Source organism: Lissotriton helveticus, chromosome 3_2 (genome assembly GCF_964261635.1).
Source record: "Lissotriton helveticus chromosome 3_2, aLisHel1.1, whole genome shotgun sequence".
Classification (NCBI taxonomy): Eukaryota; Metazoa; Chordata; class Amphibia; order Caudata; family Salamandridae; genus Lissotriton; species Lissotriton helveticus.
Genome location: NC_136062.1, coordinates 151,382,468 through 151,404,912, shown reverse-complemented (window position 1 = coordinate 151,404,912; position 22,445 = coordinate 151,382,468). Strand labels below are relative to the sequence as shown.

General features: G+C 42.9%; 2 long non-coding RNA genes across 2 annotated transcripts in view; both read right to left on the bottom strand.

Moving 5' to 3' along the window:
• Positions 1-22,445, bottom strand: part of LOC144826248 (uncharacterized) — a 226,450-nt gene that overhangs the window by 76,547 nt on the left and 127,458 nt on the right. The gene's annotated exons all lie outside the window — the stretch shown is intronic.
• Positions 3,614-3,973, bottom strand: LOC144826246 (uncharacterized). Its single transcript, XR_013609730.1, has 2 exons — positions 3,944-3,973; positions 3,614-3,758 (listed from the first exon to the last, which is right to left on the bottom strand). It is a non-coding gene; the product is annotated as an uncharacterized LOC144826246 (long non-coding RNA).

The window sequence follows — 22,445 nt, the reverse complement described above, 5'->3', positions numbered from 1 at the left end:
CGAAACAGCCTAAAAATAAAATTTAAACACCCAAAATAAAATTGAGAAGAAGATTAATGAAAAAGAGAAAGAAAAAGAAAAATAGTGGTGTAATAATTGACTACTCCTGATAAAACATTTTCGAGATGTTTCAAGTGTTCAAAACGTTGTTTATGAATGCAAGCATCATGCTGATACAGACTCAGTGGGAAAAAAGCTTTATATAAAGCACGATAAATCTACTTTCTCATTTAACCCTTTGGGTTCTTGTGTTGACAAAAACCTAATCCAATGTATCTCTCTTTGGAGGAGGGACCTGGTTAGATCAACCCCCTCGTATGCCTTTACAACTTCCAATATGGAGTACCTGATTTGAGCTATGCTATGATTGTTGTCATTCCAATGTTTTGCCAAATTACTTTTCACATTTTTGTTTCTTATTGTACTCTTATGTTCTGTTATTCGCATTTTTAATTTTCTCTCAGTTTTCCCTACGTAGATTTTGCCGCAGGGACACTTGATGTAGTAAATTAAATTTTTTGAATTGCAGTCTTCATCATAATGAAGATCAACTTCTTTACCAGTTTGTGGATGATGTAACTTTTTACCTACAATCACATTTGAACAATGAATGCAATTTTGACATTTCTTCATTCCTCTGTTGGACGCTTCTGTTTCTCTTGTCGGGGTCATCAACAATTCTTTAAGGTTCTTGGACCTTGTATACGCAAAAATTGGTTTATTGTCAAAGATTCCATTCAAATCATCTTCATTCTTTAAGAGATCCCAATGTCTATTGATGATGATTTCACTCTTTGTGAAGAAGTGGAAAATTTTGACACAAACACGTGCCTATCCAAGGTTTTTTTGGGTTTCTGAATTAATAGATTATCCCTGCTGTATGTCTCAATCCTATTCTTAGCTTTAGACAAAATATCATCAGGATAGCCTCGTTCTTTATATCGTTGGTGTTGGACTATGAGATTCTCTTTTAGATCTTCCTCATGAGAACAAATTCTTTTAATTCGCATGTATTGTGACACTGGTAGATTATTTTTCAGGTTCTGTGGATGAAAACTTTGAAATAACAAAGAATTATTCACGTCTGTGTCTTTTCTGAAAACTTTCGTTTTAATCTCAGTATCTTCAATGTTGATCAGAACATCTAGAAATGGCAATTCTTTGTCACTGATAACATGAGTGAACTCAATGTTCTCTTCACAATAATTCAATCTGCCGATTTCACATTCTAGACTTTCTTTTGTTCCGGACCATAATACAAATATATCGTCTATAAATCTGCGATATAAAATTGCATGTTCATTCCAAGCATCATTCGTATATATATGGTCAGCTTCAAATTTTGACATGAAGGTGTTAGCATATGCCGGGGCCCCAGCAAATCCCATGGACGTTCCATTCTGTTGGAGATAAAACTTTGATGCCCATTGAAAATAACTATGGTATAAACAAAAATGTAACAGTTCCAAAATAAAAACTTTTTCGGCCTTTACAGAAGGTTGTTGTAGCAGAGCCCACTCCACGGCCTCCATGCCGGATTGGTGGGGAATAGAAGTGTACAAAGACTTTACGTCGATGGTACACACCAGAGTAGAGCTTGTTAATTGGGTCTCTTTTAATGTCAGTAGAAAATCGTTGGTGTCTTTGATATAAGACGGCCATTTCTGGACGAATTGCTGGAGAAATTTGTCGATATATTGACCGAGTGGTTCAAACACTGTCCCACATCCAGTCACAATGGGACGCATGGGTGGATCATGTAGATTTTTATGCACCTTGGGGAGCATATAAAGACGTGGTCTTCTGGGAAATTGCACGGTCAGATATTGTTTAGTCTTAGCAGAGATATACCCTAATTCAAGGGTTTTGGTCAAAATGTCGTTGAGAGTAATTTGTAGATCTTCAATAGGGTCTTTATCCAGCTCAAAGTAAATAGAAGTGTCAGCCACATGTTCTTCCACCTTTTGAATGTACATTGTTCTGTCCATCACTATTGTGGCGCCTCCTTTATCAGCTTTCTGTATTAAAATGCTCTGATTTTCTTAAAGCCCTTTTAGAATGGATCTATCGTATACAGAAAGGTTCTTGTTTTTGGATTTCCTCACATTCAAGCATTCCAAATCGTTGATTACTGATTTTTCAAAAGCTTCCAGGATTTTGTGTGATGATGGTGCTTGAAATTTTGATTTAGGTCTGAATTCCAAAAATTCAGGTTCTTCTTTGTCGGTTTGAGATGGCACTATGTTGGTAAAGAAATGTCTTAGTTTCAGAACACGCATGAATTTATAAAAAGCAACCTCAATTTCAAGCTTGTTGGTGTCGTATGTGGGTACAAACCCTAAACCTTTGTTTAGTACTCTCAGTTCATCTTTGGTGAGTTGTGTTTTGGAAATGTTTAAGACCAGGTTTATCTCATGCTCCTTGTGCGGGCTCCTTCGCCCTCCTCTCCTTGTTTTTGATCTGATTGCTTTTTTGGTGGTTGTTTCCCTGGTGGTTGGCTGGAGTCCCCTCCCTGGGCTAAAAAAGACTTGCTGGTACCTGCTGTTTTAGATGGATCAGTGGTGATCGTTGATGCTTGTGGATCCAATATTTGAGTTTGTGCTGTTGGTCTGTTTGCGTTTAGATCACTGTCAGAGACTAGGCTTTCTTCTGATGTTGTGACTACTTTTTTCCTTTGATATGTTTTTCGTTGGGCATACACTTCAGCCCATGTGTACACCTCGTTTAACTTATAGTCCAAAGTATCTCGTTTGAACTTTCGTAATTTGCCTTCCTGCAGCTCTTTTGAATATTTCTCTAATTTAGAAGTGATGTCTTCCAGTGATTTATCCCAGTCTGCCTTATCCATCCGTGACTCCAGATTTTGTTTGATTTCTTCAATCTCATTGGCTAATTCATGAATAGCCTTTGCCAGTTCCTCAACCAGTAACAGAATCAAGTCCAGAGAGCATTTATTTAAGATAGAATACCACCTCTCCATAAACTCCTTGTTAAGGTGAAATCTATTCAACATAGGTTTAATTGACATTCTTAGTCCTCGTGGAATTCTTTTTACCCTGTGATACTGTACCAGGGTTGATGCGTGCAATTTTTGGTTTATTTCACGTTTTGCAAGAAATTCCAGTTGTTTAAGTTGTTGCATTATGGTATTACCCTGTACATTCGAAGATTTGACATCCTGTATGAGTGCGTAAATATCATCCGCTTGTTCAGGTGTATAAGCTAAAGTTTTAGCTCTGATATCTGTCATGCTCGAAATTTGCTCAAAGGCCATGGTTGGTGCTCTGACTCCTTGTGGACAAAGTCTCAAAATGAATATTGGATGGGAGGAGCACTCTTCAAAAATTGTTTAAACTTATTTTACAAAGGTTATTATTCATTTTCTTCCAAGCGTACTGCCGGGTTGGCACGTTTGTCCTGTCCGTGCCTGAACTTGAGAACCTATCTTAAGTGTCTATGACACTTAACCTCAGCGCACTGTGGCTATGCGCGGTTGTCTAAGCAACACTCCGCTTTATGTTTTTAACACATATAATACACAACTTAGGATTTTCACGTTCCAAATTTTATCAAATGATAATCAAAAAAATATCATTCAAAACATTATACAGAATTCATCTGAAACAGTATTATTCATTCAATACATGATATTTCAAAATTCACAGATTTAAACATTCAAAATTCTTTTGCGTAGATGACTTTTCTTTAGTGCCCAATGCATTTCAAGCTCTTGGAGCTCTTCCTCAGGGGCCTGTGAACTGAATCGTAATTTTGAATTACTACCAACAGTATTTGTGGAAACAGAAAACCAAAACAACATTATGTACAGGGTATATTAACAACTTGCCACTCGGAAAACATGCTTGAATAGTGAAAACACGAATAGCCCACACCACTGTGAAATGCAACTTAATCACCAAAAATTACGAAAAAACTGACTCACTGGTATGGCTGTCACCAAAATATTCAATCTAAACCAAAAATGAACACTGGTACTGAATGCTGGTACTAGCACAATAGCTGTAATGATCTCAACCATTGTATGTATATGATCACTGTGAACTGCCAAGTCACAAGTTACATATAATTAGCTTTTTACCTCTCAATAGGTTGCCAAGCAATTAAATATTTACCCAGGGACAGGGTCACGTCTCCCCCACCATAAACACGGACATAAGGTATGGAACTTATTAGAAATGGCCATGTTGTTGAATCAGATGTTCCATGAATGTAGCAGAATGATATTGAGAAAAATCCTTTTCTTGAATTAGGATTTCAGACACGACTACCACAAACTCCTCCCTCCGTAGGGGCGCCCGATGGTGCATATGGAGGTACGTAGAAATGATAATCTCACTTTGTTAGTGATAAACTCTAGCGCTGTAGCTATCATTTGGCATATAATATGCGCTTCATTTGTTGTAGAAATAGGACTTGAAGCCCTGAAAAACGCCCTTTTGTTTTGGAAACAACGTCATTCCAAAGGATACAGGTAGAGCATGATAACTCTATATTCTAAGAGTGGTAGCTTTAAGGTGGATAGGTTGTCAATAAAACTTTATTGTTTTCTTGCATCCTCCACAGATAATTAACAAAGCCCTGATGAGGGTTTGGAAACTGGTTATTCGAACCTGAAACGCGTCGGCATATCCACAAGAGTGAATTGCATCATTTGTTGATATACTAAAATAATGTATATTATTGTCCTCTTGTGATTGTATTACGCTTTGTTTATTTCGAAAAGTGAATTGATTTGCGATTAATGATGCACTGTATTTTTAATGTATAATGTGTTGTGTTATGTGGATGTATTCTTGATTTACGTCTTGTTATGAAGTTTGTGTAGTTTGTAACGTCATGGTATAAATTTATCTTTTTTTGCCTTAAAAAACAAGTTTCCAAAAAAGTAAAAATATGAGTGAAAGGTATAAATAAAAGTACCTGACCAGGTTTAATTAATTTTCAATTGGTCTTATTGTGAAATAGCTACACATTTCAGATATGAGGTTTTGGGGCATTCCCTAGTTTTTTCACAGAAAGGTCAATGATGGCAAAGATATCTCATTTAGCCACTCCTCAATAGAGTCCTGGTGGATAAACTTATCCTCAGTGTAAATACTTTTGAAAAATGACCGTAAAATTGTTCTAATGTCTTCATCTGAAGAATAAGTCACATTGTCTTGCATAATTGAACTAATATTGTTCCGGACCAGATCGGTCTTAGATTTCCATGATAAAAGCCTCCCTGCGTCCTCGCCATATTGAAAATGGACGATTTTACTAGCTTCCCACCTTTGTAGGACACTTGCGTTCAGCACTGAGTTTAACTCCCCCTTTGCACGAACCAATTTATTCTGGCTATTTCGGCCTCACCAGAGGATACCACCTCTTTGTATATCTTACTCCTATAGGAGACCCTGCTAGTAATTTGGCCCCTAAGAAAGGCCTTAAAAGAATCCCAGACTGTTCCTGAGTTGGCAGAACAAATATTAAAAATCATAAAGCACTTGCTTTCTTTAATCAAAAAAGAGATCTCCTCTGGTATAGAAAGCAATGAACGGTCAAATGACCAACTTCTGGGAGCTGCTCTAGGTAAACCTGTCATTGTCATTGTCATCAATATGGCTGAGTGATCAGACAGATGTGAGGGAAGATAAGTGATGCTCTTCACTGCACTTTTCAGTAACCGGCTTATTAAGACATAATCAATCCTAGAATGATGGTGGTACTTATAATTACGAAATGAGATTCCCTTTTGTTGCCCCAACCTTATTCTCCATATATCTACGTAGCCGTATAGTTTCATATTGGCCAGTAGGAGAGTTCTAGATTTAGAGTGAGTTAAGGCCAGACTATTTGGTGACTTATCTAGCGTGGATCAAGACCTATATTAAAATCACATGCAAAAATAATGGGCTCTGGAAAAGAAAGTAAATGAAGGAAAAGAGATTCCAGGACAGAGGGATCACCCAAATTTGGACCGTAGTATCCTACTATAGTGATTTGAGCCCCTGCAATAATGACTGTGGAGATAACACATCTGCCACCTGGATCTGTTAGCTTAGATACCAGACGGGCTTTTAGCGATTTTTTATACAAAATCGCAAATCCCCTATTATGTATGGATTGTGTTGTAGAAATATAAAAGTCAACCCATGGATTTTTTTTAACAAGGGCAAGAAGTTTGATTCAGTCAAATGCGTCTCCTGGAGAACACTGACCCGCACATCACAATCACGAAGATATTGTAAGATCTTATCCCTTCGGGGACTAGTGCGGAGGCCATTGATATTCCAGGAGAGAATCCGCCAACTATTCATAAATATGTTGCGACTCTCCTACTACGTTCCATACGCCTGTCACCTCTGAGGGAACCCCAACTAAAAGTAGTAAAACCATGCCAAAGACCACTTTAAAACTAATCGCCAAAAAAACGAAAACAACCAGGAAAGAATTGAGGAACTTTTTTGATTTTTTCCCTAGCAAGACCCACCCACTACTCCCGTGCCCATGCCCATGCCTACCCCACCACCCACCCTGGGAAACCCTTGCCCTATCTATCCGGAACATGTCCGGAAGATAGTGCCCCCCCTCTGGACACCCACTGTGTGTTTAGAATTTTACCAAGAGTAGCCCAAGATGCTTAAGAAATTGAAGTGTTAAGGGTTACCCGCTACTTTGTGTTTAATAGTTAAAATGTATAGCCTCCCTTATTAGCCTATATATTTTTTTTTTCACATTTTTTTTTACATTTTATACTCCTTCTCTTTTATTATTGTTATCTATACATTCTCTTCTTGCCTTCTCCCCCTTTTTTTTCTCTTTCTTCCCTTTCACCAAACAAAGAGATGGTGCAGAATTTATTGAAAGGCTAAGAACCCAAGCCCCGAACTGAGAAACCCCAAGAAAGGCCAGTTAGATAGAGAGAAGGCAGACTAGGATGACTGCATCGGGACCTTGACTAGCCTGACGACCCACCCTTATTCCCCAGAGTCAACAACAATTCATCTGCTGCTTGTACAGATCTAACATTGTACATTTTATTGTTGTGCATGATCTTCAGTGCGGCTGGAAACTTAAGGTGGGCAATAGCCCGTAGCTGCCTAAAGGCATCTAGTCTCCACCCCAACTCCCACTGCTTGTCCAGCGTAGTACTGGATAAATCTGACCTGACCTGGAAAGTGAAACCCTTATACTTTAAAGACTTCTGCTTAAGGGCTTGGGTGAGGATCAGCTCTTTAAGGCTATAAGTATGAAAATTGACAAGTATTTTCCTTGGTTTGGTTCTTTGTGGATTTTTCCTAAAAGGATCCCTGTGAATTCTTTGGATATCAATGCTCAGGGTTTCTACTGACTGCTCGAGCTCTAAAGAATCTCTTAACAGCATGATAACAAATTGCTTTATGTCCGTGCCCTCACACCCCTCCGGTACATTCAAGATTCGAAGGTTACTACCCCGGGCATTATTTTTCAAAGTCTCCATTCTCTCAGCAAGGGCGAGCTCTTCTTTTCTAATGGATACAATATCAACCTTAGCCTGATCCAAATACAGCGAGAGTCCCGCCACTGTTTCTACCAGGGCCAAAGTTCTAGAGTTGAGGCCGTCAATTTTATTATCGAGTGACTCGCAAAAGTTCCTTATTTCAGACTGGTTAGCAGCAGAGACCTCTAAACCACTTTTTATGTCTGATGACAGAGATGAAAACATGGATTTCAATGAAATTTCTGTCGGGTCACTGGTAGTCTCCTCCTGCACACTATCTGATCCTGAGGCCAAATTCTCCTGGAAAGACTCTGCTGAATTTGACCGCTCTAAAACTGCTAGTACCTCTGCCGGCACTCGCTGTTGTTGCTGCTGCTGTAAATCACTGGCACTATCGCAGGCGAGGCTTTGCATGGAATGGTGTAATTCAAGACCCAGTTCTCCCTGTTCAGCTGAACTAATTTCCATTGACAACCAACGGAACCTCACTGCTAGAAGACATATTGCTAGTATCAAATGTCCTTCCCTCTAAGGAACCCTCTAAATCTATCGTGAGAGGAGAAACAGAGGCTTGGGGAGGAAGGGCAGGGAGAGGCGGGACAGGAAAAGAGGTAGCCTGTACCTCTTTAGCTAAGTCTAAAATGTGTGGGACTACTTTGAAATATGTTCGCAAAGAAGTTGTTATTTTTTAACTTAACTTCGAGGCAAGAATAGCCACCTTGAAAGCTTTAATAGCCTTGGTAGTTTTTGCTGATTTACTCCCCTTTGAACACTTTGCTTTAACCTCAGTGCACAAAAAAGAAGACGTTTTACTAATGCTGCTACTACTACCAGCAGGGCTCAAACCTTGTGACCAAGTAGTAATACTTGTAATAATGTGCTTGGGTGACTGCGGTGCAGGAAGACTCCCTTTTACGCCAGTTGACTGGGGGTCGCCTTTACTTTCACTGAGACCCTTAATTCCTTGTGACCCAGTTAGCGCTTTCGCTGTAAGATTACCTTTAACCTCTCGCTTTGTCCTTCATTTCCCCTTCTTCCCCGTGCCTGCCACTTGTGAATATAAAACAACAGAGTCGGCCTGCTCCTGTTCCTTCTCCTGCTGCTGTTTTTGACCGACGCTCACCTTTGATGTAGAGACCTTCAACTTTTGCCGCCACCCAACCGCTGCCTGGCTCGGCTCGCCTCACCTCTGCCCTCAATGGAGCCAGAAATGCTGCCTCGGGTGTTGTAGTGTCGTGCATGCAATAATGACAGACACTACTTGATGTTCAAGGAGCTTTATTAACACACTCCTTCCTCGTCCCTGTCCCTACTCTAACTGCCTCTTTCCTGCTCGTGCCCGCCTCTTCCTCCACCCCATGACTCCACGCACACCCAGCTACTAGAATGCTCAAAGACATAACATCTCCCCCGTTGTTAACAAAAGAACGAACTAACTTTACTCAAGTTCTTCAATCAGTCTTTTAGGTCTGTGAATGTTCCTTCTCGGTCGCAGACTCATACTGCCAGCATCCAAGTCAGTCTCAGTCTGCTGATCAAGTCTTTGGATTGTGCCCACTTGACTGGGTCCTTGTGTGTCCGGTAAGGCTCCATCTTGTTCAAGAGCCTCCTTCAGGCCCGGCGTGCATTTTTGAAAGTGAGACACATTTCTGGTAATCTTTCTCTTGTCAGATGCCGCAGTGACCATGGTGCCCTTTTGTTGGGTGATAACCAACGGTTCGTCTTTGAACCTGCAATCTGTCTTGGGGGATTGTTCTTTTGAGACCACCACACAGTCCCCCGTCTGCAAGGAAGGAGACTTGGCTCGCCGTCGATGGTCCGCATATGATTTCATCTTGTTCTTATTAGTGCGATCAGCAAGAGCTACCTCTTGGTGGACATGTGTCGGAGACACTGGTCGCAGAGCACCTTTCCATGTTGGGATTCTGGTTCTGATGGGTCGCCCCAGCATGAGAGTGGCCGGGCACTTTCCTGTGGTGGCATGTGGGGTGGTCCGGTAGGCTCGCAAGACTTCATTGAGGGCAACTTGCAAGTCCTTCTTTTCAAGCGTGGCTTGTTTGAATGTTTTCTTCAGGGTTGCCATGAACTTCTCAATAGTGTCATTAGCCTGTGGCCACAGAGGCGTAACCTTTCGATGTCTTAAGTTAAGGTGTCGTGCAAACTCACTAAACTCCTGGCCATTGAAAGGAGGACCATTGTCCGTTTTGAGTTCCTTTGGGACACCCCAGGCGGCAAACACCTCATCAAGAACTGCGATGGCGCAGGAGGCATTAGTGGAGGGCACGAATTGGGCTATCGGAAACCTTGAGTACTCATCCATGATAGCCACCACATACTTGCCCGATTGAAGGGGTCCGTAAAAGTCCATGGCTAGTTCCTGCCAGATTCCATTTGGTAGTTTAGTCATTTGAAGCGGGCCGGGGGTGTTCCATGGCTGACTAGTTGACACTGGGGGCAGTCTTTGAGGGTGGCCTCCACCATGGTATCAAGCAGCGGGAACCAGACTCGCTCACGGAGATTTCATTTAGTTGCAACCACTCCCCGGTGACCTTCATGAGCCAGGTTAATGACTCCTTGTCGTAATTGCCTCGGTATGACAATCCGATGGTCTCTCAGGAGGAGCCCCTCCGAGGTGGCGGATAGCTCTTCACAGATGTGTCTGAACGCCTGCATTTCTTGGCGGACCTGAGGATCGGTCTGCTCCTCCTCACTGTCGTGTCTCCATCGATGGGTGCGCAGTCGGCGCATAACTTCGTGAAGAACGCCATCTTGGGCAGTGGCTTCCTGGATTGCTTCTAAGGGAATGGCCGGTGGTCGGGCTGATCCTACTACAAAATGGATGTATTCTTCAGCAATTGACAGAGGCGAGGCCTTGGATTCCTGAGGGTGTCGGGACATGTAGTCCGCCGGATTCTCCCCTATCCCTGGTTTGTGTATGATTGTGTATGTGTATTCCTGTAGGCGCAGGCCCCAACGTTCTATCCTAGGTGGCATTTTGGCATGAGGGTTGCCAAATATGGTGACCAACGCCTGATGATCTGTTATTATGGTGAAATGTTTGCCATAGATGAAGACGTGAAAGTGCTCACAAGCCCAGACAACTGCGAGACTCTCCTTCTCTGGTTGAGAATAGGCCTTTTCTGTTTCAGTCAAACTGCGACTGGCGTAGGCCACGATGTGCCGTTGATCATTGTCTTTGTCATACTGGGCCAAGATGGCACCCAGACCTACTGGACTGGCATCCACTGTTATTTCAGTCTTTCTTTTGGGGCTAAAGTATGCCAGATTGTCTGCAGCCTCAACAGCCTGTTTGATTTCTAGGAAGGCCCTCTCACATTGGGAACTCCACACAAAAGGTTGTCCTTGCTTAGTGAGAGCTCTCAGGGGATGACTGATGATGGCATAGTCTTTCATATATCTGGCACAATAGCTTGCCATGCCCAGAAAGGAACGAATGTCGCTGACATCTTGGGGCCTCTTGGTGGCGTTGAGTGGAGTCACTTTCTCCGGTCAGGCCTCATGCCCGCTCCCGAAAACACATGGCCAAAGAACTTGAGAGTGGATTGGTGGAACTCACACTTATCTTTATTGAGAGTCAAGTTGGCCTCCAGAAGAGCATGGCATACTCGATCCAGCGCCTTATCATGCTCCTGCGTGTTTGACCCATATACCAGGATGTCATCACTGTAATTCAGTGAGTTGTGCATGTGTCTGATGGTTTGCCGAATCATTTCCTGAAAGATTTCAGCTGCTGATGAAATGCCGAAACTTAGTCTCTTGTATCTAAACAAACCTAAATGTGTAGCGAAAGTCGTTATATATCTTGATTTCTCATGGAGTTCCAGCTGGTAATAGCCCTTGTTCAGATCAAGTTTGGAAAATACTAGGGCTCCATTCAAGGCGGTTATCATGTCACTCAGGTGGGGTCCTGGGTGACGCTCTCTCTCTATGGCAGTATTGGGAAGTCTCATGTCTACACATAGGCGCACTTTGTCTGGAGTGCCTTTCTTTGGGACTATGACGACAGGAGACACCCATGGCGTAGGACCATCTATCTTTTCGATAATGTCAGTTTGTAACAGTTCCTGAATTTCCTCCTCCACCGCTTGCTGAAGATGAAAAGGCACTCGTCGAGGGTGTTGAGCTACAGGGCGCACTTGATCATTGATGTGGAGGCAGATCTGGCGTTTGTTCATTTTGCCTAGCCCAGTAAATAATTTGGGGAACTTGCAGATTAAATCCAGATCATCACTGACTCTGTAAAGGATCTCCACCAGGCGGAGACGTTCCGCCGTCGGCAGGCAGAGGAGGCACTCCGCCTTGGGACCTTCAATGACATGGATATATGCTGTCACCGATTTGTCTTCGTGTGTGAGAATTGTTTCGAATTTGCCCAAGCTTGGAAGTGGTTTCTTCGTCATCTAGGTGAAAACTCTTACGTGCGCTGGGCTCAGGATAGGTGGTGATTTCATCTTGTTATATTCTGTCACGGGCAAGTAGTTCAGGGATGCCCCGCTGTCAAGCATGAACTGTGTCGCATGAGTCCCCACTTTTATGTCCAATGGAGGATACCTTTTTAGTTGATCAGGGTCTGATACCATGCAGACATATTCATCAGTATAATTAGACTCTGCCGACGTCGATCTGGACTCTCTCAACGGTGATCGTTTCGGTGACCTTCTGGTCCACTGAGATTCACGAGAGTCTCGGCTGGAGCGGGACGATCCAGAGGATGACATTGCCCGGTCTTGCACCGCTTTGGCGTAGTGTCTTCTGGGGTCAGACTGCCGCCTGTTCGTTTCACCTCTCCTTTCTTTGTTATATGTTCCACACATTGCTTCAAAGTGGTTCTTGCGCCCACACTTGTGACACTGTTGACCCATCGCTGGACAGACGTCTGAATGCGGATAATCATATCCACATCGATAGCACTTTCTAGACCTGTCCAGTTTCTTTGCAGATTCAGCCTTCTTGGCTCTCCGGCTAGACTCATAGCGTCTGCGTCCTTTGTGTTGATGACAAGAGGCCGGTCTGGACCTCCTCTGCTGTTCACCTGACCTCCTGCGAGTCTTGGTGCTGTGTGTCCAGATGGCTTGTTCTTTTCTCTCGCTTCTTCCTGTCTCCATGCACATGGCGTGTTCCTCCACCTGATCATGTACCCTTGTCATTTCTTCTATCTCATCAAGGTTATGGCTTTTTCTTAGCATCCTCCTCTGGAGTGTTTCGGAGTGACAGCCTTCAATCACTCGCAGTCGGATAGCATCTTCCGTTGAAAACGCATCAAAATTGCAGTACTGAGACAGTCGTCGTAACCTGGAGATGAAGGTGCTCATCATTTCTTCTTTGTCTTGACGACCTAGATGAAAAACATATCTCTCATAGTCCACGTTCCTCTTGTGCATGAATTTCTTATTCAGCGCTTCTTTTGCTTTGGCATAAGTCCCTTTGTTATCTTCTGGCAGCTCTTTAATCACTTTGCTGACTTCTTTGCCAACTAAATTACGCAGTGCAATGAGTTTCTCTCTATCTACAGTGACCTTTGAACCTTCAAGATAGTCCTCGAAATCTTCTAGCCACTCCTGCCATCGAGGGCCCATCCTTCCACCAGCCACTGACATTAGTGGTTCAGGGGGACGCAAGTGTGATATTCGAGGTTCAGTCGAGGTAGCCATGGCAGCATGGCCATTCTCTTGCGGTGGATTCGACATCCTTGAGTGTGATTGGCTACGTCACCTTTTATCTTACTGGTGCCAGTCGTTTTGTCGAAACCCGTTTTAAGGTACCACTGCCTGTTTCGTATTTACCAAGGCTAGTTTGTGTTTGCCAGTGCTTGTTTTCTTTCACCAATGCTTATTTTATTTCATTTGCCAAGGCTTGCTTTTGCATTTACCAGTGCTTGTTTCACAGTTACCAAAGCTTATTTTGCATTTGCCAGTGCTTGTTTTTGCATTTACCAGTGTTTGTTTCGCAGTCACCAATGCTTGTTTGCATCTGCCAGTGCTTGTTTTGCATTTACCACTGCTTGTTTCACATTCACCAATGCTTGTTTGTACTTGCCCGTGCTTGTTTTACATTTACCAGTGCTTGTTTCGCATTCACCAATGCTTGTTTGCTGGAGCCATGAGCCGCCTGACTTCAAAATGGCCGCTTCCCATTTGCACATAGGGATTGTCCTGCGAGCTGCCTGACTTCAAGATGGCCGCCGCTAGTGAAATCTCGGCTCCCGCGAGATTTCAACTTCATTCATTCTCCTCACTCCGATCCAGTTACTGAGACTCACCGGATCGCCGATCTTGTCAGTAGCACTGTAGCAGCCGCCCTCCACTTGCTTTCTCTGGAACTTCTTCGCTCGCTGTCACTTCCGACGCCTTGCCAAGTTGCACGCATCTGGGGTGAGCTCCCGTTTTGGCGCGAAGTGACTTCTCTGCATCAAACTTCTTTTAGCACTCACTCAGTAGCGCTCCACACGATCGACGGATCGTGGAGCTGTCACAGCTGTCGCTGGCCTGGGTCCTCAGGCGGCGATCTTCTCTGGAGGCACACATGTCGCGACGGCGACTACTTCTCGGTGCTGACCAGGGACAGGGCACTCGTTTCCTCAATGTGGGGATGGCAGGTTACTTCATCCCACCCTCGTCGCCAGCTGTAGTGTTGTGCATGCAATAATGACAGACACTACTTGATGTTCAATGAGCTTTATTAACACACTCCTTCCTCGTCCCTGTCCCTACTCTAACTGCCTCTTTCCTGCTCGTGCCCGCCTCTTCCTCCACCCCATGACTCCACCCACGCCCAGCTACTAGAATGCTCAAAGACATAACAGGCGTCCCGGAGAATGCACCGGATCTTGCGCCCCTTACGGAGCTCCAGGGCGGCTGCTTTCCAATGCAGCAAGCCACGCTGCTCTCCTGGCAGCGATCGCGAACGTGAAGGGATGGCTTCCACCTCTAACATACACATAGAAGGATAGGTCAGGTAGTTCAAAGCCGTGGAAACAGACCGACCCACGAACTCGGGCAGAATACTGAGCAGAAGCCAAAACCACAGAAGGGCACCACGAGGCTCCGAAAACAAAAACCTCTCAAAAAAGAAACATCAAGGCAGCTTAAAAGAAGGTAATCCAACTCCTTTTCATCCTGCTAGAAAAAAAGTTGGGCTGAAAGCACAAAACAACAACACAGCACGAGCCCGGTTTCCAGGAGCACTACGGCAGCCCCGCCATGTGTCCCCAAAGCTATAGTCAACCTCGTACTCGCCACCTGCTCCCAGAGTCGGGAATATCAGGTTTCATTGGCTTGGCACTCCATGAAACAATATGAATATTTAATTAGATAAAGTCAGCACCATAACATAGGTGTGTAAAATGTGTTTTTGGTATGTTGTTACACTAATCATATTATGGAACTTCAGCAATGTCAATTGTTGGGATGTTACCATAATGTGGCATGCCTTTGTAGAAGAAATCGTGGTCACAGGTCATATAATGTCACATCCTGTTTAAGGTCAAATGATATGTGACAGCTTTGGACCTCAGTCAGAGCTTAAATCCTTGGTTAAGTGTTTTGGGATCTGTATGGATGACGAGTTGTCTTTTAAAGTACAGGTCAGTAAACTAGTGGCACGCTGTGTAATATCTTGAGAACCGTCAGAAAGTTATCTCCCAAAGAACTGTTGTTTAAGCTTTAGTATCTTTGCATCGTGACTACAATAATGAACTTTACTTAGTTACTTCCCAATTCACGCATAGAAGATTGCAGTTTGTCCCAAATATGGCTGCTTACCTAGGGACCCTAAGCATCACTTCGTTTCAAGGTTACTGCCAAGCTTCATAGGCTTCCTAGGAAAAGTAGGGTTCATTTTAAAGTACTGTGTGTCACATATCGCACCTTCCATAACATAGGCTCGACTTTATTACAACGTCTTGTGCAGCCCTAGTGCCACTAAGATTTTTAAGATCCTCTAATGCACTGCAAGCAAGGATCCCGAAAATTGATAAAGGTAGGTCAGTTTTTAATGCATCTGCTGACAAATTTTGGAATTCCCTCACCTTAAAACCTTGCAGTTCCCCAGGCGAAGTCAGCTTCAGGAAGTCTCTCAATATTTGGTTGTTCAAGAGAGAGACCGAGTCCGCACGTCTGAGTTTGGTCCATCTCTGTGCCTTTAGCGCCGGCAGGCCCTATTGGGTAGCTGTGCATTTTATAAATGGCAGGAAATAGAAATAGAAATGTTTCTTCCGCCACCCCAGGCATTTTGGTAAATGGATGCTCATGTTATCTGAGTGAGCAAAATCAGATCTGTGAGTTTAAACCCTGTAATAAGAAACTTGATTTAAGAGCAGTGAAGACAGAAGGATGGTCCATCCTGCACTATCAGAGATTGATAACGAAGTGGATGCATGAATGGATGAACAGATGGACGTGTAGATCATGCACTAGGTAGAATAATATAGGTGTTCAGATTTAAGCAGAGTGACTCATTGCGCTTGCTGCTTATCTTCTGATCTCGCTGTTAAGTAAAGCCCATCAAAAAAGAAGCACAGTGGAATCCCCCATTACAGTAATGTCTGCTGTTTAAGACCCAATAAATTCCGCTGCACCCAGTCAGGATGTGAATCCTATGTCTCGCTGCAAGCAGCTGGACATGCAGTGGCTGCTGCGTTGTGGAAGTATGTGATCCACTTGGCTACAACAACGGAAAGACATCTTTTGGCCACACGTGTTTAGACTGTGCATAAATATGATGATAAATCCTCAATGGAAAGTGCAGACTCGTTCCCCTTATCTGTTCATGAGCCCCTCACTGCTCCCAGAATTTACAACAGCACACATTGTATTGTTTTGAATTCCATTAAAAGAATGTGTGACATTTGATGATCACACAACCAAGAAAGCTTGTATATAAAAGCAGTCATAAGCCTCATATACACAATGTAAATCCATAGCATGGCAATGTCAAGAGTGCAGGGTTGACTCAGTTTTATTTCAAAATAGCTTCAGCACATTCAATTCTAGGGTTGCATTACCAAATATGTACAGTGTTTTCCCCTCCTTTATTTCCAGCCTGTAGGAAATTGGATTACTATTTGGGGTGGGTGAACGCCCACTTCAAGAAATAATAGCATGCCTTGTCAGAGTGATCCCTCACTAAATTAACTTGAGCTCAACACCCTGGTATCTGTGGCACAGAGCAGACAGGCTTAATGTAGGGCCATGTGTAAGGTATGTATGCAGTACCTAAAAAGTGATACAGTCAAAATGCCAAACAATAATAATTACAAAACATTTACTAAACAAAATGATTCCGAAATAACAAATAAAATAAAATATTTAAAACCTAAGAAGAATTAATGGTGGTATAAAGTACGTTCATAACTAAAAAATATAATTTGAGATAATCTTTTACACATAGTTTCATTACTTGCCATGGATTGTGTGGCGTTTTGTGGTTTTGATTGAGATGCTGTTTGCATTTAGTTTGCAATTAATTAGTTCTTTATATGTTTTAATTTTTAAAAGAAAAAAATGTTTTGTGAATAACTCTTATATGACGGATACATTTAAATAAAGCATTGTCAGAGCACACTATGTCAACATCAACTCCTACGCCGATGTCACTCAGCTCGTCCTCTCCCTCTCAGCGAACTCCACCCAGACAAAGACAAGCATTCACATCTGCATGATGAACATTGCTACATTGGTGAGAGGGAACCTCCTCAAACTAAACATGGACAAGATGGAAGTTCTCATCTTCGGCAGACACCACGCCATTGAAAAAACTCCTAGTGGCCAACGGAGCTCGGCCCCAACCCCATACCAAAGACCATGCCCACAACCTCAGTATCATACTAGACAGCGACAGCCTGCTTCCACACGATCCGCATGCTCAGCAAAGTTCTTCAGGTGGCTCCATATTTGCATCGCAAAATTGTGACGCAACTCCTCATCACCTGCCGACTGTACTAGGGCAGCGCACTCTACACCGGCACAACCTCCAAACTCATGTGAAGACTCCAGACAATCCAGAACACAGCAGCTAGGCTGATCCTCAACCTGCCCAAAAGGATACACATCATGCAACACCTGAAGAAGCTCAGTTCAGGCTCCTAACCCATGCCTACAAAGCCATCCACAATCTAGGAGCACACTACGTGAACAACCGCCTGACCTTCCACCAGCCAGCCAGAAACCGCCACTTCGCTCACATTGCCTTTGCTCAGATGCCACGCATTCACTGCTTCCGCAACAGAGGACGTTCCTTCTCAGGGTGGCAAGTTGCACTCTACAAATACCTTTTTTTGTTTTTTGATTTTGATAAATAGGGGTATGTTTTATGTGTGAGTTTGCGGCATGCTGTCTATTTAAAGATACCAGATAATATTTATGTTAAATGAAAAACATGCATATCTTTACATTATTCTGCTTTTGGCACTCCCATTTGTACTTATATTTCCCATTAAAGACTTAAAAACAGCACTCAGCTGCAATTTCTGGTTCACATGTTCATGTGAGTGTGTATTTTGCATTTAAAGTACGACGGCAACAACTATGAAATATCAATCAATTGGTGGTTTATTGTTGTTGTGGTCATGGGCGATTTACAATTACTGAATTAGTAGTGCGTGATGAAGGCACTACCTCATTCCGTAGCGAAAAGGTGTTGTTTTAAAAGTAAATACATTGATGATAACTAACAACACCCAGTGGTTAATGTGTTAAAACAAAATGTGTGCAGGTGCCTACATTTGTTTTTGTGTCCACCACCCAAATCTACCAACCACTTGCATCACCTACTGTTGTCTCTGACACCACGCACTTGCACACCTAGCATGTCCCAAATATGGATTGCAGTGAAAGAGCAATCCCACCTACTTACATGAAGGTAGGCTTGATGAGGAGAGGGATTCAACTACTTCATAAGTCTTTCAAATAATGCATTTTACAATTCGATTTGAACTTCACTTTGCAAAAAAGGGTATAGGACTCATGGTGAATCTGTCCAGTCTAATTTGAGCGAGACAAATTGAAATAACACACGTGTGCATGTTAGTCTGCGGAGGGTTCCAGTTTTATTCAAGAGAAGTATTAAGAAATGTTCACGTCTGAAGCCTGGGTCTTAACTGTCACCTCTGGAATCCAGAACACACCGGTGTTCTTGATTCCAGAAATGACAGCACAACACCACACATTTCCCTTCGTAAAAAGAAAGCAAAAACACATTAACAATACAATGCAGATAAAACAAATATTAAGTAGCTACATGTTAAACCAAGAAAACATCTTAAACCAAACAACAACAAAAAAAACATAATACCAAAAGGACAACACAAGAATAACAGAATACACTTCCAATAGTGTACAAAACAATTTACATGTCAAATTTGTAATCCTTATACCACACAGGATCTCGACGTTTCTTTTGAACACGTTGGTTATGCGAATCATCAAAATTGTCATCAGATGAAAAGGTGAATTTTCTCCAATTTCCAGCACTATTAGCAGATTTGGAATTTGATGTGACACAAGAATCACTATTTTTTTCTTTTGGCCACAACCACCTGGGAATCGTAATTACCTTGGACAAACTCCACACATTACCATCAGAAAGCACTACAACCTGTCTTCCCACACGTGTTACTTTTAAAGGACAAGAATACCGAGACTCTAAAGATTTAACTAATCTGCCTTTTCTAACTCACACCCAATCATTAACTCTTATTTGGGTAGAGTTAACCCTCTGATCATTTTTGACACAATCTTTACGAGTACCTAAACTTCTCATCCATGTTTGGCTCATATTAGAAACACACTTCCTTCCTCTCATTTTTTCAAAAGGCGAAAGATCTCCCATGCTCCTAGGAGTGTTCCTATAACACCACAAAACTACACTTATGGTTTGTTTGCAATCCTTCCCATTCAGTAAAGCTAACTGAAGACCCTCTTTAAACACCTTTATCCACCTCTCAACAATACCGTTGCTCTGGGGATAGTAGACAGACACCCGTCTATGCCTTATACCATGACGTTCCATAAACTCTTTCATTTCAAGAGACACAAATTGTACCCCATTATCAGTGGTAAAAGATTAGGGGAAGCTTTCTCTTTCAAAAATATCATTTAAGAACTTTATCACTACACTAGAGGTCACACTTGAAACAATTTTCACCTCCGGCCATAGAGACAATTGATCTATCAGAATAATGGCAAACACAGCATTCTTATTGTATGACAAAGGCCAAGCAATATCCAATGACACACTCTCCCAAACACGAGTGGGTCTAGAGATGGGTAACCAATCATAAGAAATATGTTTTTGAGACTTGTCGTTCAAACAACATTCCATGCACTCTCTGACTTTACGTTCAATAGCCTTATCCATAGCTGGCCACCAAAACTCACTTCTAACCCTTCTCTTCATAGATGTCATACCAGGATGACCTTCATGAGCCATATCTAAGATATTTTCTCGTAACTCACAAGGTACGACCAATTGTAAGCCTATAAATAACACACCATCATTCAATGATAACTCATGGGCAATCTGAAAGAAAGGGAGCACATTTTCTGACAAGGAAGCTTTGCCAGGCCAATGTGACTCTACGTATGTAGTGACATCTCTCAAAGTTGTGTCTTTTTCACATGTTGATCTCCATACATCCTCTTGAACACAACCCTTAGATATCTCACATATGGAGACAACATTCTCTAAATCATTATCTTCTTCTACCAAATTGTCATCAGGTGCAGGCAACCTCGACAAGCAATCAGCTAACACATTTCTTACACCTGGAATATACTCCACCTTAAAATGAAAATCTTGCAACTTGTATTGCCATCTTGCAATCCTTTAAGTTGCTTTCCCGCATCCTTTTGTAGTAAATACATCAACTACTGGTCGATGATCAGACCTGACCTTAAAAACAGTCCCATAAACATATTTACGAAAATATTCAATTCCCCACCACAAGCGAGGGTTTCCTTTTCCAAAGTAGAATATTTACACTCAGCACCCCTCAAAGGTCTGGATGCAAAAGCGATAGTAACTAATTGACCTTTCTGACACTGCATTAAAACTGCTCCAATACCCACATTACTTGCATCAGTGATGATAATGGAGCTATATGCCTTGTCAAAAGTTGCCAAAGCAGGTGCAGATGCAATACTTTTCTTCAATTCCTTAAATTCCCTAGCACAATTTTCACCCCAAAGAAACAATACATTTTTTTTCATTAAAAATCTCATGTTCAAAGTTTTATCAGAGAATAAAGGAATAAACTTTGCATAATATTCGGCAAGCCCCAAGAAAGATCTGAGTTGATCTTTATTCTCAGAAGCAGGAGCTAACTCAATGGCTCTGATCAAATTTAGTTTAGGAGAAATGCCTTTCTTACTTATTGATGACCTGACTAATCGACTGACGACACTTCAAACTTGCATTTTTCTTTGGTAAGCGTAAGCCCATTATCTTGCAAAATACAAAACACCTTATGTAGTATATCAGTATGCTCCGATCGGTTAGATGCAAAAATCAAAATATCATCCTGAAAGTACAGGACCTTATCTAAGTCTTTAAACAAATTATGCATCACCCTTGGAAAGACAGAAGATGACGATATTAGACCAAAGGGCATTCTTTTGTATCTGAATGCACCTTGTAATGTAATGTAATGTAATGATGTCTTGTAAAGCGCTTGAATCACCCCACATGGGGTATCTCCACGCTGTAGACCGCTGGGGAACCCGTCCTGGCTTTCCCTGTGAGATGGTCCCTACTGGATATCTCCAAGGTGAAACCAGGCATCCCCGGTGTATGTGGGGGGCCGTTGTGGAGATGAGGCAAGCTAATGCCCAGAGTTGCCGAGTGTGATCCCTGGTTAGAGTAGGCACCGAAGCGAGAATTATCGAGTCCGCTGACCCTGGTCCACGACCCTGCCGCATCGGGAATTGAACCATGGTCCCGGGCCGTCCTCTGCTTCCGGGTCTGCCGTCTCTAACCAGTGAGCCACACCACCACCTTCTGATGTGATAAAGGATGTGAGATGTTTACTATCCTCCTGCAGTGCTATCTGGTGGTATGCATTAGACAAATCTAATGTAGAAAATATAGATGCCCCCTTCAATTTTGTGAACATCTCATTAATAGTAGGCAAAGGATGCCTGTCAACCCACACGCTGCTGTTAAGATCTCTTAAATCAACACTATGGGGGTCATTAGGATAGCAGGCGGAAAACCACCCCGACCGCCATCGAGGCGGAAACCAACCGCCCACCTGCACCGCGGATACACCGGCGGCCACATTAGGATAAATCGCCACTAAAGACAGACCGTGGCGGTAGCGGGCCAAGCAAAGCCGTCCGACGCGGGCGGTGATGGTCAAAAACCGACCGCAGCGGTCGGAAAAGCAACAACCCGCCGCAAGGACAGCGGACACACCGCACGGGAAATTAGGATATCCCCGAGGGTGTCGCGGTCGGAACCGCTGTTACCGACCGCCGTGGACGTACATAGGAGTGAATGGGAGAAATAGCGGAAGAGCTGCAGCATAGCCACTGCAGCGGACGGGACATGAAAAACATGGCGGACGATGCCAAAACACCGCAGTGATGCCAAACATTGCACAAATAAAATTAGCCATGCGCCCCAAATACATAACACACATACAAATAAAACAAATAAATGTGAATAAAAATAAAACAGCACAGGACAACTCCCACAACACACCTGACAGCCAAATTCCACTTGGACACACCCACACAGCTGAGTATAAAGCCACCCCCTTCACTAACCACAATCCTTTGCTACACTCCAGAAGAGAAGGCCATACACCACATCTAACAGGAGAGGAAAAAGAGCACAGCACACACACACATCCACCACTACCTGCACCACCACCATTACACCAGCACAAAAAATCCCCCAGCACACAACACACCTCACACCTCTACACCACACCCCTGCACCCACA